Genomic DNA, 13215 nt, shown 5'->3' on the forward strand with positions numbered 1-13215 from the left:
CATCTCTGGCTACATCACCACACAACAAATCAACTAGAAAACCAGAAATGAAATGTTACCGGCTAAACAAAAGCTTCTCAAAAGAGCAACTTTAAGATACTCCCGTACACCCCTCTGTACTGGCTCACACTTGGACCATTCCAGGTCTTCTCCCTATAAATGACTCCACACTCCATCATTTCCTGTTTGCCCCTTCGGCCCAGATCCCTGCTTGATGAGGAGAACAGGTGAATAAAACAAACACTTGAATGACCTTGGGTAAATCCCATAAGCTAAAATAAATTACTTGAAATGAACTGTGTATGTGTTGTATTTATCCAACCATGATTTCAACTCTTCTGACCAGTACTTATATGAACTGACATGAAATGACAGGCCATGTGTCCATTGATGCTAGCCCATATGCTAAGGGTAACCGTCCAATGCTAATGCTCAGCTAAGGTTAGCTTAGCATGCCAAGACCAACACTGCTGGCTTCCATGAAGGCATGGGGTAGCCCCATGACACTATGCATACAAATGCATAGATGCTCTTCATACTATACAACCTTACATTCCCTGTGCATTTTGTAATTCTGTCCACCTCTCCTCCACACATTTTTAATATATTCACATATACAGCATAATATCTGTATATTGTAACTCCACTTTACATATTGTAAGAAAAATGGCATAGCTGCACATATCTGTAGAAAACACTATTTCTGTACTTCTGGTTATGAATGCTAACCACATTTCATTAGCTCTGTATATATAAAAAAGTTTAATCTAATCTAATCTAATCAGTAAACCAAGGCTGTAGCTCTTGGGCTTGCATGAAAGACACCTAAAACCACATAACAAGACAGAAGCCAGACAGCACTTATTTGCTGCATTTCAATTTAGGCCTGACTCCTTCCAATAACAATAATAATAATAATTATAATAATCACAGTAATAAATTATTTTGAAGATTAAGCAAGTCCTTCAGAGAGCTGAACCTTATAATCAAGGTCCTGTCTAGCCTCACAGAGATCAAAACTAGTGGTGCGTTCATATGATAATTACCAGATTAATTGCGAATATATACGTAAAACCCTGTGGTTGACAACTTATCTAGGAATCTAATTTTTCAAAGTTTATACCAGGCTTTTATAATATGCATCTTATTATTAGATGAACACCTTTAGTCACTTACTTGTGACGGTTGCTTTCAGCCAGGAGAAGATGTGGCGTCTAACTTAACTCAGGCATTTCAAACCTGAAGCACAACATACTCAAGTTGGCAGTTTGACACCTCACCTCCCATCTTTTTCTGGCTAAAAGCTTAGCTACTCCCAGCTTTGTCCTCTCCCTTCCTGTTATTCCCAGACATCTGAGCACTTCCACACAAAATTGGGCCAACTGCTACTGCTAACGCCAACTGGAAAGCCCAGCCCTGCCCCCCTTTGTTTTTGCTGTTTAAAACATTCCATCCTGTTAATAGTACTGTGTGCAATGTAATGTATTAGTAATTTTTTAAATATTGTTTAATCTGAGAAAGTTTAAAATAGCCTTTTCTGGGGTTTTCACAACACCAACAGTTTCAATATTGCAATTGTTGTGAGTAATACATATTAGCCCTCTATTTAATATCTGGTTTCATAGCAAAAGGTTTCTCAGAAATGAAGGAGTAACTGACACATCTGATTCTCATGTCTCTGGTTCAGCCCTTGCAAAAAAAACCAAAAAAAAAAAACGAAAGCAAAAACAAGTCTGACTTGTCGGTAGCTGCAGACACCACAGCATGACAGACTGTGAATCAAACAGACGGAGCAGCTCTGAGACAAAAAAAAGTTATGTTTTTTTTGTATCCAGAGTCCCTGGCAAGGACACGAGAGGCAAGGATTACCATTAATCTTACTGAATTTGCCATTATGTTTATTATACACACAAAATATAAAATATAGTCCAAAAAATATGAATACATACACTCTCACTCATTCACTCATCATAAACCGTTTGTCCTGTGTAAATGGTGAGATTCAAAGGAATACCAGAGATATTCTGATTGTTAAAGTATCACAGTGGTTAGAAATATTGAATGTTTGAAATAAAATCAAATTAGTAGGTCTAAATTAAATGTAAAATATCAGAAACAACTGACCAGATTAACGAGGAGATGTCTCTTTGCTGCAGACAGAGAATGGATTGTTCTTCCCGGCAGCAATCAGTATTATCAGATGAAACTCATGAAATCTACACACACACACGCACACACACACACACAGCTGGAATAAAAACTGCGCCACAAAAGTTGGGTCAGTTTTGTCATTTCTCAGCAAGTTGTCAAACATGGTAACATATCAATTTGGCCTTAACAGAATCTCAAAGGTATTATCTAAACGTTTTTTTGAGTAGTTTCCTGTTCCTGGAAATGTTCCTAGTTTCCTGTAAACTAGGACCATTTTCTCCAACAAAAAACTCTTGGCTGAATTACAGAAAAAGACAAGCTACTCATTTAAAACATAGGAAGAGATTACAACATTACATTGAATAAGACTAAATATCCAATATGATGTAGAATTATATTTACCCTAGATCTTGGCTTACTCTACTTACCCCGTATAGGGCCGTTTTCTACAAAGGATGCTTCAGAAATGTTTAGATCACATACATAGATCTTTTCCTGCAGGGGCTATCTATAGTTAATTTTTAGTACTCATATACATGTTAAAACATAGAGACTTATTGGTCTGCTTGCAAAACATTCCTGTATGTTTCCTAAAAGGAGTTTGTTCATAAACCATAACTGAACATGTGAAACTATATGAAACTAGTTATAACTATTCCATAATCATTACACACTTTTACATATCTTTACATTAGTTAGATTGGATCAATCATTGTTCATTGTTACTATTTGTCACAAATAAGATGTGACATTGCAAACCTCTTTATAATACAGGTACTACGAAAATAAGGATTATGTGAAACATAAAAGCTTAATAGAGTGTGATCTTGAGGAGAGGATTTTATATTTTTTGTTATATTGCAATCAGTCGTTATGGGCAGGTCATTTCAGGACACTGTGGGTTTTTTTGTGTTAAATTAAATGCTGCTGATTTCTGAAGATAAAGACAGAGGAAAAGAAGCAGCAAGTTGAAGCCTGGTCAGCAACTTCTTCTTTTCTGCAATGTTGTAAGAAAGAAGAACTCTAAATAGACTAAATTAACTTACAGTATCCTCTCCTGCATCTGACAAGCGATGTGACTAAGGGTGCTTTTAGCATTATTTCAAAAGTTAAACTACTAATCTCCATCCATCCAGCATCCATCTGCTGATCATGAAGTCTGTTCAGCAAGTGATCTTGTAATTGATCTGTTTAAGCTATGTATATATTTATGCAAATCATTTGGTAACTATTCCCCGATTAATAGTTCAAAAGCTGTTTTTTTTAATTGCTAAAGTACTATTCACACAACTACGTGGTAATATTTCATATGACACAACAGATCATTACAAAGGAGAAGATTTTCTTCTCTAGTGATAAAATACATTTTACTATCACTATGCTCATTGTTCCCAACTGATATGTTCAGATTCAAAACTTCAGAATCACCACCCTAAGGCGGAGGATTTTCAGTGGGATTCAAACCCACAAACTTAGAGCAAGTAGCTTAGTGCTCTATGTAACAAACAGAGCCACAAAATACCACTGCAATGATTACAGTATGTACAATACAATTCTGTAAAATACACTACATGATTACCATCCATAATTACATTGTTAATTTTACGTAGTGGTAAACTCAGTTGGTAACCACATACTGTAAAAGGGACTAGCAATTCTTTTTAGCATGCAGCAGAATAGACAGCAAGGCAGTGGAATCAATCAGAGACAGGACAGGCTCAGAGAGGTGGACAAGGCCCCCGTCAGAAAGGACAGGCTCAGAGAGGTGGACAAGGCCCCCGTCAGAAAGGACAGGCTCAGAGAGGTGGGAAAGGCCCCGTCAGAGAGGACAGGCTCAGAGCTACATTTGATTAGACAAACCTTATATGTTGCAATAGAGCAAAATACAGTAAATTTGTTTCTTGCATCAGTGATTGTAGAGGACGTCTTCATTGATAACAATATTTCAAACGACTAAACTGAAACAATATCATTATGTTGTGTTTTGGTGGTTAAACCACATGTTCTTATGAAATTTCACGAGAAACTTCTGTTTTTAATACAATCGTTGCGCAGTTTAAATGAAAGGCTGTCTGTGTTTATGAGTATGATGAGTTTGGCGTTTTGTTCTAAGAGTTGTGAAATTTTAACACAAAATTTCGATAATAGAACCAAAACAATTTAAAAAAAGTAAAATGTTGTACTTGTAAGCCTATTCTACATTTTCACTTTGTTTTAATGGTATGACTGTGATCTCACATTAAAATGTCCCTGATCATTACTGTACAAAACTGGTTATTTTGTTTTACTGTACAGTGACACATACAGTGAAACATGTAGGCCAATTAGTACAACACGATGTGTGATCTAGAATCTAGATTGTTGGCTGCTGTATGAAATGCGAATCCAGATGCTGTCTCTCACATTTCCTCTCTCTCTCTTTATAAATATATATATGCATACATATGTATATGTGTACATGTATAGATTTTTAGTTTTGTATGTGTGTCCTGATGATGCAGGATGGCAATCACCAAAACTGCACCTGTCACCAAGTTACCTGTCAGTCTGTATAAATTCATGTTTACTTCTCTTGGTTCGTTTGTAAAAAGCCAGTGTGGACAAAAATAATGGAGTGAACCACCGGTGTGAAAGCAACCGTAAACATCCAGGAGCACCAAAGGATCTTGTTTGCTCTCTGCAAATAATATTATACAGAGTACGGTCTAGACCTGCTCTATATGAAAAGTATTGATGATATTGAAATTTTCTGTTATGAATTGGTGCTATATAAATCTAATTTAATTGAAATTGTACTCTCAACTGCGTGCACATGTCTCAAAGCTGATCTGCTGAAAAGGAACAAAGTGAGACATGACACATGACAAAACAACATGTGTTGCCGCTGTTTCTGTGTTTCTTGTTTCTCAGAATCAAGGGCACAGTTTCATTTTGTGCAGTGGGGAAACTTTAGACTTACCACAGTCAGCAACACAAATATATAAAAATGACAAAGATGAGCCTGAAGTAAATTGTTTCTCATCTTTAGTTTTTTGTTTAGTTTTATTCCCTTTATTAAAGATTATATTACAAATGATTTTCAGACTAATAAGAGGAAGAGAAAACCACACTTCCACCACAGTACGAAAGCTGAAATAAGAACTACTGCTCACATTTTTAAGATGGTTTCTGTTTCAGTTGCTTGAAATGGCCACCAGGGTCCAGCAATGCATCAGTTTTGAGAAAATAATGCATGAATGAGGCTTACAGCAGGTTTGAGCCCATGTTTCACAGTCACTACAGCAAGCCGATGTAACTGTATGGAGGGCTGTGATTTTTGAGTCTGTGAGTGCAGCAGTCACAAGTAGTGAATCTCAAATTGTGATTGTATGATTAAATTTGGTTTGTTTTTTAGTACTTGCAGACATAAATGTGCAGACATTATTTTATGTCATGTCAAGCCCGTCATTTCAAGAAGTACTTTCTATGTGCTTGCTTCACAGCTTCGATTTCATGAATCAATAACTTCTCTTTCATTCTAACCTCTACTCCTGCCTCTTCTTCTGTTTTTCATTCTTATTCTATTACACCCACTGCACAAAAAACACAGAAAAAAATTAAATAAAAACCTAGCCAGCATATTGTTACTACTGTATGCTCTGTCTGCCCGTGACCCACTTTTCTCTCCTTGCCTTTGGCATGAGAAGCATTAACACAGAAAGCAGGAGGAAAGCTAGTTTCTCAGAATAAGGACACTGGGCAATAAAGCCAGTGGAAGCACCAGGGTAGGATAAAAGTGTGGTGAATATACACCATGGAGTGGTGCACTGTTAAAAAAAGAGCACCTACTAGAGCTCTTATCGAGGGTTACAATGCAGGTGTCATGTCGTCCTTAAGAGGCTGGATTTGGCAGGATTCATCTACATCCCTTCTTAACAGAGTGTGCTATTGCGTGCATTAATGTATTTCAACCACACTCGCCTTCCTCTGTCCTCCATCCTTCTGTTTGATGGGCTCTAAAAGCAAGCATACAGCAAGTATAAGGACAGTTTTTCACTCAAACACTCCAACTGCAAAAATGCAATTCACCGAAACAGAATCATTATATAAACTTACTTGTTATCGTCACACATACCCAACATTAGAGTACTGATCGTCACACATACCCAACAGTACTGATTGTCACATATATCCAACATATCTACTGAGTACTGAATATATAATTTCCTAAGTAAGTTCTTGGTTAAGATTTGTTACCATTATTGGAGTGTAGTTAGAAAGGAGATATGGGGAGGAAGGATATGGGGTGACATGCAACACACACTCTCGAATTGAAGACATTACCATAATTATGGATCTGTCTAGCTACTGGATGCCCCTAATGTTATTTGTTTCTTCTAGCAACTTTTCTTGCAGCAGGTGTTATAACCCGGTAACCATGTAAGAGCAACATGTACCATATGTAGATCCAAAACCTTTAGCCAGTGGGGCACAGTGATGCAGTCATTCCTTGAGCCTGTCACAAACCACACGCGTCATCAGCATTAGTCAGAGCTGGACTAATACAATAAAGGTTAAAATGCCCAAACAATAATCCTAAAACCAAACCAAAACGGTACCATCAGTCCAGTCAGTGTATTTGTTAACTAACACTTCCACAAAGTATCATCTAACAAACTTGTGTCCACATTTGACTAGTGGGTCAGTGAGTTTCAACCAAATTCAACAATTGTCAAAATCTAACTGAAATTAGGTAGGTTTGAAACATGTCATCTCAAGGTCTCCTTTTTAATTTCCCCATCACTTTCAAGTGGGCAGCGAGGTGGTCCAGTGGTTAGCACTGTCGCCTCGTAGCAAGAAGTTTGTGGGTTCAAACCCCGGTTGCCCTGTCCTTTCTGTGTGGAGTTTGCATGTTGTCCGCGTGGGTACTCTCCGGGTGCTCTGTCTTCCTCCCACCATCCAAAGACTAGGTTGATCAGTGACCCTAAATTGGTGTGAAGATGAGTGTGAGTGGTTGTCTGTCTATATGTGGCCCTGCGATAGACTGGCAGGGTGTCAAGGGTGTACCCCGCCATTCGCCCGATGTCAGCTGGGATTGGATCCAGCCCCCCACGACCCTGTACGCAGGATAAGAGATGGATGGACATTATAGCACCCTCAGCAGGCAATGTGGGCATAACAAACAAAATACAGCTATTCAGCTCCACTGCACTGGGATTTGGGCAGCAAGTATCTCAAAACCTAACAAAACAAAAAATATTATTGTAGTTTTTTTCTCTGTTTAAATGACAGAAAACAGTCACTTTCTTGACAGATTTCTGAAAATTGTGCAAACTTCTCCACAACATGTAGATGGAATATCTGTCATGTTTTTATCCTACTGCACAAGCAACAAAGAGACAATTCATGAATGGAATAGTCCAAACATTGTTTGTTTATTTTGATGATGACCTCTTAGCATGAAAGTCACAGGGCGGAATGGTGAGGTGACCTGAATCCATCCTATGTACGTGCGAGACGGGGAAAAATAAAGGGGAGGGAATCAAATCATGGGACAAGTATGCCTGTGCTTGATTGATAGAGTGACTGAAATAATGAGCGAGACTGAGAGTGAGAGAGAGACTTGGGTGAGACTTGAAAAAAAACCTGAGAGGGCAACTGGCAGATGGGTGAAGAGTCAGTACACAGAGGAAGTACAAAGAGGAGAAGGAGAACGAAGGGGAGAGATCAATCGAGCAGCTGAAGTAAGAGGGAGAGAGTACGCCACACTGGAGAGAGAGTGCATGAATGTGTGTGTAAGAGCGAGAGAGGGGGAGAGAGACGGGGCATAGAGTAGGTGAAAGTGTGTGTGTGTGTGTGAATGAAAAAGAGAAAGAGAGGCTGCACAACACAGTGGCTCAGGCTGGCACACGCTGATGCTCATTTAAAGACTAGAAGGCATGAAAATGTGATTTTGAAAGACAAAACACAAATCACTTTTTCTTATTTTTCCCAATCTGTGTTTTACCAACTGGATCTTTCTCTAATTTTCTAATCCCGGTCCCTTTTTTACTCTCTTTGTGGTTTATCAAGGAGGTCACTGCGGATAAAAACGAGGATCAAGACTGCCTGAACTGCAGACTAAAAGGTATTTACTTTTTTTGTGTTCATTTGTACTAAATGCTACAAAAACCTATATAGTTTTGGGTGGAAATAGCCTGAATAAGAACAGCTGATGCGTGTATCTCACAATCAAAGTAATGTGAAGTGTTCATAGTATAAAAAACAGCTAGAACATTATAGAATGACAGTGATGATAGAAACCTTGTGTGTGTGACTATGAATTGAATATAATACACTAAGAAGTATTGGGCACACAATAAAAGAAGTAATGATCTTTAGCGCCAAGCTGTGTGTGAGGGTGAAACTTACAGCGCTTTACAAAAAGAAATGGTTGCTGCTGACACTGTGGCAGAGAGGGGGGGGGTACATGTCCTCTGATGTCTGATTCCCATGTTTCAGTAGGTGGGGGGTGGGAAAAGTGGGACAGAGAAAGAAAGCTCAGAGAAAACTCTATAGAAAACTCTATATTATCACTCCAGAACAGCTTTAAGGCTGATTGGTGAGAGCGAACTGCTCCGCTGTAGTGCACGTAACTTTAACTAGCTGTGGCATGCAGCATAAGGCGGCTGTAACGAAGGTTATTTAGACTTGTTTGCTTTAATACTTTAATTAATGTGCATCATGGAAGTTGAATTACAGAAAGAGACATTAAGATGACCTTCTAACTGAAAGTTATGCTGCCTGACATTTTCTACTGGACACAATGGGCTGTGATGGTAGAAAAGATAATTTCTCTAAATGAGGCTTTCATACTGAATCCAAATTTATGGCCATAATTAAATCCCTTGTGACTTGTAAAGACCCTGTTTCATGTACATAACTCCATGTTCATTATGAACCATAATTGTACATTGTAGTATATTGAAACCGTTTCCCCTGCAGTTACAAAGTAGGTTATGACCTCTTGTATTACAGGGATGCATGCACAGAAGAAATGGGGCAATAACTGACGTAGGTAACGTAAGCTAAAAATCTGGGGAGTTTGGAGAAAAAATGTTAATACTTATGTGCTAATGCTTATGTAAAACCTACATTTATGTAACACCTATATTAATACCATCCAGACACTTACAGCATTGTTTTACATTCTACAGAGTCAAACGAGAGCTCATCAACACCCACATTTCCCACACTTCTTCAGCTGCGACTTTGTCAAAACCGTTACCTGCTCGCAGTATTTAAGGTGTAGGCTGGTAGAAAGGTGGAAACCCTCTAATGACCCCAGAGAAATGACTCACACACACGTGCAGACACACACACTAAAACGGCGTGGTGTGTTCCAGGTCTGTGCACTTACATCTTATAGATACAGCATAATTGACTTTGCACAGCCTCCGAAGACCTGCCCCGCACGGTGTAATGCACAAGCAAAGCTGGCTTTAAAAGCATATTTTTAAGTGCACTTAAGGGAATTCATTTGAAAAAGGAAGAAAATAAACTAGGCAATTTAGAGTGAAGTGGGCACACTAAGATCAATGGCTTCTTACAAACACAGAACAATTGATCAGAAAGGAACAAAGAAAGCGTTTGGCGTTATCAATCGAGAGGGACTGAGGGATTATGCGTAATGTGTGGGTAATGCCAAAAGAGAATGTGATTACGAAACAATTGAGTGGAAGATGAAAACATGAAATGCACTGAATTGGCCAGAAAGCTGTGTGTGTCAGTGAAGATGTGTGTCTCTCTGATTCAGAGAATTTCCAGCACCACTGCCTACTTGTTTCTACTCCATCCTTCCTCATGCTGTTGCAGGAACAGCAGGAGTCGATAAGCAGGCTGGTCAGTGTAGCAGATGTGACAATGCTATATGGTCCAGTAATTCTCTGGGGGTTTTTATGGAGGGAGTGTAGGACAAACGACAGGCATGCTGAGAGAAAATTTCCAGTGACAGCTCACTGCTTTGGACGGATCCAGCTAGGCTCTATTAGCTGCAAGACTCTACTGTATTTATGAAGCAGAAATGCAAAACCCACAACAAAACGTTCCTTAAATCAGTCCCACGGGAGTGTTAAACTGGGCTACAGCTATATGGAGCCAAAAAAATATATATAAGCAAAATACAAGCGTGCCCGTTCAAATGCACACACACACATATATTCACTGGCTTTTAGGACAAGGACAAACACTACAGATTCTGAGCAAAGAAATGCCACAGACTATCTTCTGTCTGACAATTAAAGTGACATCATTAAATAACCTTGAGATGTAATTTCATGTTTAAATAAAAATTATTATCTTATACGCTTTTCAATGAACTTCTAATTGTTATTTGTGCAACTGACAGAGTCTCATTGTTATGCTTATTAAGACGGTACACGAGAGAAGAGCTGTTTCCCCTGACTCTGCAGGCTTTTCATTATTACATACAGGGAGATTTCCCCCAGGGGGAAGATCTGGAGGATTGCCGTAAGCCACGAAAACAGAAGCCAGCAAACTGCAACACACCCGCCATTATGAGGAACTCAAATGGCTCCAGCTTTACAACTTCTGAATGCAACTTCAAGTTAATGACTGAAAAATACAGTCACACTCTTCTTGCACAGATGGCCCAGAAAGCAACAACTGGCTTTTAGATGCACTGATTATGGGGACTTTATAACTCTGTACTTGGCAACTTTTAAAGCAGGACTCCAGTTAGAGGCTAAAGTATGTGAAACTACCACATGACATGAAAACAAGAATAATTTATCACACGATGACAGAGCTATAGCACAAGCGGGGTGTCAAATACCTTGAGGAATACCATAATGGTCGCACCTCATTAAACTCACTGTTTGCTGAGTAGCTTGTTTCAAGCCAGCAGGGTCAGATGGCCCTTTAGCTGCCTTTTTTTTTTTTACTCAGTTTATGATCGTAACGAGTTGATCTGATTAGAGTCAAGAGCAGGTGTAAGGAAAACGCTTTCAACATTCCAAAATGTCTTGGATAGAAAGTAAACATTTAATACCTTTATTATTTTTCTCCATCTAATATCCAACCTCAGTTTCTATACAGGTGCTTCCCCAAAACAAGTGATGGTCTCATTTTATACTAAATACTAACTGTTTTTCAGGGTTTCTTCACACTTTCTCTTGCTCTCTTGGTTAAAGCTTATAAATGATACTAGTTTAGGATAAGGGTTTATTAGAAAAGCCTATACTTTGAATATGCAGCAGTATTAGCAGTGTAATGGTCATAAGTATTAAGTGAAAGTAAAGAAGTACCTTACTGTCTTCCTGTCCACCCCATTACATGGTAGGTGGACAAACTATAATGGGGCCTGACAGGCATCGGCATGGTCCTCACATTGTCAGGCGTGTTAAACAGCATTTATTAGTATCTTGACTTTTGTCTCTCAGTGTTACCTTTATTTCAATGGACGTGCAAGGTAAGTGAAACTGTCACTCGTGGACAGTCTATTTGTGGCTGTTTATCTGGCATAAAATCCACCCTAAAGCTCATCTCCGTGTGTCTATAGTTTTGTCTGTGGCCTGCTTTCATTGTGTTTGCGGCCTAAGGTCTTAAGTCAGGAGACAAAGATGTACATGAGAAAGTTACCAGGAATTTTATAGATCCGGTCCATTTTATTAAAAAATGTTTTGGCATCTGCTCTTCGTTCCTTCTTTCATTGTTGTGAAGCAGAAGGCAACCTGCTGCACAGTTGCCTTTGAAGTCTCTGTTTTCATGACATTTTAATGCACTTCCTGTCATATCATGTGTAGTGAGTGAAAGGGAAGTTTGGTATATTATAACATTAACTATAAATCAAGTATTTTACTTTTGTACACATCAGTCTTGCACCAACGTATTATTTTTTTAATGCATTTCAGACGACAGAAACTGGGTGTTGTGCACCCACGCAAACTTGTGTTATACTCTCAGGTTTGTTTTCAGTGGTGCTACAGACGTGTGCACATCGACCTTAGATCTAGGGTCATTTAATTAAAATGGAAAACTTTATTACCACACAAAGAATAACATGAACATTGTGACTCATTAATTGGCCCACATGGATTAGCTCATTAACCTGCAATAATAACCTCCAATAGCACATTTGAAATATTAAGTTGTTCTAAGACATCTAAGTATGCTTCATTAACATTATTTTAAGGCTGAAGGTGCAGTGCAAATGAAATCGTGTTTGCGAGGTTTGATATATTATTTTGTGCAGAGGTCCTTAATCTTGGAGTCAGTATCTCACAAGGGGAAATATTTTAATGATGTATTTTAATAGTAAATAATAATGTCAACTTGGCATATATTTATTTTCAATATCATCCATTTAGAGCTTAAAAATATTATACAAAACGATGCTCTAAGCAGATTCACATAACTTATATAAAATTAAATTTTGGGACTTGAAAATGTGGTCGTGGGCCAGAAAAAGTAAAAGTAAAGTTAGCAAACCCTGGATTACGGATTTCTGCTGTGTAGTCTGACAATGAAGCTTTAGCTTACTGTATCAAATAATGTTTACAGGAAGGGGGAAGTCTCAAAAATAGTGCAGGGGATGTTTACTCCTAAATCTGTGCTGCATTGAGGTCTCCCAGCCCATCTAGCCAAGTATAGCCCAAGCGAGACCTTCAGCGCATGCTCCACCTGACCCAATTACATCCAGTCTGAGGGGAAAGATAGCCCACTTTGATCTATACGAGACCGCCCACCAACCGCAGGCTGACTGGTCTGACACTTAATGCTGCTTTCTACTGGACATTTTTCCAGGACAGATGTGTTTGAGGGCTGCTTAAAGAGGCAAACTGTGGAACGTGTGTGCATTCACATTGCATGCGTGTATGCGCATGCACACGTGTTTGGAACATCAGGCGAGCGGTGTGTAACCTGTGAAGTAAGCTGTGGCCCCTTTTTCCTAAAAAAAGATCATCCCTGGTGAAGAGGTGATGGGGAGGATCGAGCTGGAATGCACTTCAAAGGAGAAGTATGTTTATTGTGAAATGGAGAGCTGGGAGTAATTATTTTAATCATCCACTTAATTACTGATTAGCA

At 38.8% G+C, this 13215-nt stretch overlaps 2 protein-coding genes across 4 annotated transcripts in view; one reads left to right on the top strand and one right to left on the bottom strand.

Annotated features, from left to right (window-relative positions):
* The window catches only part of LOC123982933, a 30157-nt gene that overhangs the window by 8658 nt on the left and 8284 nt on the right, over window positions 1-13215 (bottom strand). Inside the window, exon 1 of one of the 3 annotated variants that reach the window (XM_046068904.1) lies at window positions 2125-2305. The exons of 1 other annotated variant lie outside the window; for it this stretch is intronic. The gene's annotated coding sequence lies outside the window, so the exon portion shown is untranslated. Of the gene's footprint in view, window positions 1-1176; window positions 1233-2124; window positions 2306-13215 lie in introns of those variants that run through there. One more of the 3 variants, XM_046068905.1, reaches the window with a different exon arrangement.
* The window catches only part of LOC123982932 (SH3 and multiple ankyrin repeat domains protein 1-like), a 42753-nt gene continuing 37355 nt past the window's right edge, over window positions 7818-13215 (top strand). Inside the window, exons 1-2 of the mRNA XM_046068902.1 lie at window positions 7818-7874; window positions 8203-8257. The gene's annotated coding sequence lies outside the window, so the exon portion shown is untranslated. The remainder of the gene's footprint in view (window positions 7875-8202; window positions 8258-13215) is intronic.

Source organism: Micropterus dolomieu, linkage group LG14 (genome assembly GCF_021292245.1).
Source record: "Micropterus dolomieu isolate WLL.071019.BEF.003 ecotype Adirondacks linkage group LG14, ASM2129224v1, whole genome shotgun sequence".
In the NCBI taxonomy this organism is placed as follows: Eukaryota; Metazoa; Chordata; class Actinopteri; order Centrarchiformes; family Centrarchidae; genus Micropterus; species Micropterus dolomieu.